The 4946-nt window shown below is 47.4% G+C and overlaps 1 pseudogene; it reads right to left on the reverse strand.

Annotated features, from left to right (window-relative positions):
* Positions 1 to 3379: 3379 nt before the first annotated feature.
* The window catches only part of LOC104862936, a 2239-nt pseudogene continuing 672 nt past the window's right edge, over positions 3380 to 4946 (reverse strand).

Raw genomic sequence — 4946 nt, forward strand, 5'->3', positions numbered from 1 at the left:
ACTTGGCTCCTTGTTCTTGCAAAACAAGTGGTGGAACCACTGAGCTAAATTCCTGGCCTCAAACTCACTATGTAACCCAGGCTGGACTCAAACTCACAGCAATCCTCCTGCCTCAGCCTTCTGAATGCTGGTATTGCAGATGTGCTCCACCATGCCCGGCAATTCTCTGTAGTTTCAGTCTATTTCTAAGCAAGTTTCCATAAGAAGTGTATGGAAGCAGGCTTATGCTCAGCAATTTTCTTCAACACTTCAGGCTTCCGTCATTGTATTTTTAGGGTTTAAAAAAAAGGTTCTCAAGAATTTTAATAATTATTATCATTATCATGATTATTATAATAACTATTTATTGAGTGCTTTTAATGATCTAAGAAGAATGCTGAGTCTCACACACCTTATCTCATTAAAGCTTTTAGAATGATGTCAATAGTCACTTGCTTAAAGTCATCCAGCTAGTATAAAAATAACCAGCATTAAAATCCTGGTCTGCCTGATTTTCAAGTCTGGAATCTTGTCCATCCACCACCCTCATTTGTGCAGAAGAGAAAGTAGCCAAACTCAAAAATCATGAGCTATCCTAGGTCTTGCAGCTAATAAATGGTGGGACCAGAACTAAAACCTACTTCTCTTACTCCCGGGACCAGATTCTCTTCTTTATGAAGCACAGTTTATGCACAAGCAAAACACAAGGCATGTAATGTATTTCAGATTCTTTAAATTATTATTTAATTTAATTTATTTATTTTGGGCCAGGGATTTAGCTCAGTGATTCCAGCGCCTGCCTTGCAAACTCAAGGACCTGAGTTCGATCCCTGGTACCAAATGATAATAAATATTTATTTATTTTTGTGGTGGGAATTAGACTCAGGGCCTCTTGCATACTAAGATCGTGCTCTTTTTTATTACTGAGCTATATTCCCAGGCCAAGAGATGCATATTTTCTATTCACTGGAATTAACTCTGACCTCCACAGAGAGAGAAAACTAGTGACTAGTGATTTTTAGTCTATTTTGCCATCAATGATAAACTATTCAGCAGCCACAATGGCAATTAGGAAAGTAGAACTGAAGTACTAAGCAGGGGACATAATCACTGATCCCGTCCCCGACTAAGCCAATGAAGTGAAGCATTATGGGTGACTGTGGTTAGCGATTAACTGTTACTATGACAGAGGCACCATAGCGTCGCTCCCGGAAGGGCCCAGAGAGCTTTGGTTGGAGCTGAGAAGCATGAAGGACAGGTTAAAAGGAAGAGAGTTGTTCTGGGCTTTTCTGGGGGTAGAAAATGTCTCCCCAGCCGCTCCAGAGGCTCCTCCCTTCTCTCTGTACCTGGGAGTCTCCAGCGCCTGGCTGGCTGGGGACCAGGGCCCCAGAGTGTCCCAGCCCTGGGCATTTTCAAGCTGACCTGAGCATTCCACTCTGGAGAGCAGCAGGTGCCCTGCCAATCTCCTAAGCCCCAGCAGAACTTAGAACAATGGCCTGCTCAGTCCAGGCTGGCTGTCCCCAAGGCCATTCCCTTGCATTTAAGTCCCTTTTGATTGAAGTCAGTTGACTGCTGTCTTATCCGCATTAAAGGGGTTTGGGCTACTTGTGGCTACAATGAAGTTTTTATGCCACACAAGCATAGAAAGCTCATTTCATTTCCTAGGTTTCACCATTCCAGTAGGTTTGTGACCTTGAAGTTCACAATTAATTTTTCTTCAGCAAATGAGGAGAGAAAAGGAAAAGTAGACCGGCACTCCACAGTGAAATGCGGCCTGTGTGACATGGAAAGTCTGGGGCAGGACACACGGCGACTAAGAAACAGAGATGTTCACAAGTCTTAGCACGAAGAGCTGTAATTGTTCCTATAACACCCCTTGCTGGCCGCTGTGAAGAGTGACATGAAAAACAAAATTAGCTGAACACTTCCTACTCGCACTCTTATCTCGTCTTACCTCAGGTTCAAGTATTTCAAGGTTAGCCTACCACATTGGGCGCGATTCCCAGCACTACAAATGTTAAATGAAATAAAACTGATAGCTTTGCGTTCTCTGGTTTTGGGGGCTGGTCAGCTATTCGAGTGGGAAATGCCGTGATGATCCTTATTAGGAGGAAGAAGCATCCCTTCCTGGTGTGCACCTTCCGTGCCAGTTCACCTGACCGTGCCTGATAAGTGGACTCGGAGGTAACGGGGATAGGACTGGCATTGAGTGTTGGGGGGGCGCTACATGTGCGAACCTATGACACCCAGCTAATGACAGGGCAGTGGCAAGTGGGGGTTATGTTTGCTGACTCTCGTACTAATCGGGATAGTTGCAAAGGCAAGAAAGAATCCCACCAATCCTGTTACTCACTGAAATGACATTTTTAATTCACCGAGAAAATTCCTGTTACGGGAACATAAGGAGAAATTAAAGCATGGGCCCGCCATCGAGGCACTCAGGTGACCAAAGAGTGGCTCGGGAATAAGTCCACCAACGACACATTCTGAGAGCCACACTCCTGAGGGTGCTTGGGGAGGTGGACGGAGGTTTCAGCTCTAAAAACCCTTTGTCACTTGAAATTAATGGTTGCCCTGCAGTCAGGGCTCATCTTTAAACAGCAGATTTATGCTTCCTTGTGGTTCTGCCATCAACAGTCCCATCACTAGGTCAGCTTCTAATCAAGCCCATAAACAAAATCTGTATAATCTAAAAATGAGTCTTCTCGCAGTGGCGAAACTATTCGGAGAAGAAAAGCCTCTGGGAAAGCCATTTGGAAGTTTTCTGTGAAGCCTCTGAAGTCCCCGCTGTGCTACTTAGCACCTTTATGCCCTCCTCATAATTTGCAAGACAGTATCCTCAGGGCAGTTACATTCCTACTGCTGAGGAGTGGCCGTGTCTACTTCGGGACACACACACGCGCACACACACACACGCACACACACACGCACACACACACACACACGCACAGACCATGCCCGCTGAGATGCTGAAGACCTGCCTGGCTCTCCTTCAGCTCGTGTATCCGCTGTCAACAGTGATGATTCTAGAGTCTTCTGAGGACGTGGGATGCTGCAATCAGTAAAGCGTGACATCGAGAGGAACGACAACGCTCCTCCAGCCTTTGATTGTCAAACCCAGCCGGAGCTCATAGAAGATGTGTAAGACCAGGGCTTTGGCTCCGAAGGCCACATCCTAAAAGGAGTGCTGCCACGCGGCAGTGGCCACACTGTGCAGACACAAAGCCTGGGGGGCCTTCCCCTTGCACATCACTGGCTCCTGCCTTCACCTCTTGCCCTTTACAGTTCAGCGGCCCATCACTGCAGCTGCCTCTTGCAAGCAGGCTGTGTCACCTTTGCCCCGTCTCATCCTCTGTCATGATTGGGAGACAAAAGCCTGGTGCTGGGTCAGGGCGTCTGTTCAGGTGCTCCGCTGAGCACACTTGCCTGCAGACACGGATTCTGCCAGAGTCATGGGCTCCCGATTTTGATCGGTTCCTGAAAACGACACAGCGGTCATCTAATAGTTTTCCGGGCAGCTCTGTCTCTCTGTGCACCCCGTTTCACAGATTTCAGCTGCTTCACATTCCTCAGACCTCAGGTACCAGCATTCGACCTGCCTGTCTGCATAGACAGTGCTGTGCACACAGACGCCCCTTCATGTCCTTTCCTGCCCAGGTGGCCGGCGCTCCGGGGTCGGAATACAGGGAAGTGCAGTGTGTGTTTGCTAAATCGTCCCACTGTGGCTAATCAGTCCAGCTATTCATGTGATGCTGTCCGGTGTGTAAATTCCCGAAATGTAACAGGGGCTCCCGTGAGCTAGGAGAAGCTCGCTGCAGCACCCCAGGCAAGAAGCCCAGGAGCGTGAACTCACCCACAGCGAGCAGGAACACTGCGCAGGTGTTCTGGCCCTGTTACAGTGCCTTGTTCTGCCCACGGACCCCTCCCTCGTATCTTCAGCTTCCCCCTTTCCTTGGTGACCGCCTTTTCTCATTAGCACTGAGGTTAACTCTGTGCAACATTTCTCCTTCTACTTCCCCTCCTCCTCCTTCTTTGTGTTCTTCTCTTTCCCTTCTTCTTCCTCTTCCTCTTCTTTCTTCTTCCTCCTCCTCTTCCTCCTCTTCCTTCTTCTCCTTCTCCTTCTCCTTCTTCTTTTTAAGTACTGGGGACGAAACCCAGAGCCTTTGCACTGAGCTACACCCCCAGTTCCTTTTATTTTTTCTCTTAAGACAGGGTATTGCTAAGTTGTTGTGCTATCCACGCTGGGCTCTAACTTGGGGTTCTCCTGCCACAGCCTCCCAGAGTGTTGGGATTATAGGTGTCTACCACCAAACCCATCTCAGACTCATTACTTTTGTTTTTTTAAGCCAAAAAATAATTTATTCCAGGGCAGGGGATTTAGCTCAGTGGTTCTGCTGCCTGGCTCACAAGTGCAAGGACCCGAGTTTGATTCCTGGTACCCCCCCAAAAAAAATTATTGCAAAAGATAGCAGATGTAAGAAATTTATCCTGAAACTGTAGCTCGATGTAATGTGGCTGGACAGATCTTTCTGAGCACAATCTCCTACTGACTGCCCCCCTGGGGTCTTATTTGTTTTGCAGCAGTTTTTTGACACTTTGCTGATTGCTGTGTTGTGAGCTGGCAGAAGCGTGCTTCAAATCCGCAGATGCCAAGGTGAGAGTAACAGAGTTCTCAGGTGAAGAGCACCTTCTCCCTCAGAAGTGTGCACATACATTTTGTAGAGTCAGCACAGCTTAGGTTAGATAGGCACATCTTTCATCAAAGTATAGTAAAGATGAAGGAAAAAAATGCTGCATTGTAGAAAAAGATCTTCAAAGATGGCATGAACTGGGTGTGGTGTTGCACACCTGTAATCCCAACACTCAGGAGGCTGAGGCAGGAGGATCACTGTGAGTTCGAGACCAGTCTGGCCTACATAGTGAGTTCCAAGTCAGTCTCAATTACATAGTGAGACCCTGTCTCAAAA

Source organism: Fukomys damarensis, unplaced genomic scaffold, assembly GCF_012274545.1.
Source record: "Fukomys damarensis isolate Sample0158 unplaced genomic scaffold, DMR_v1.0_HiC HiC_scaffold_35, whole genome shotgun sequence".
NCBI lineage: Eukaryota > Metazoa > Chordata > Mammalia > Rodentia > Bathyergidae > Fukomys > Fukomys damarensis.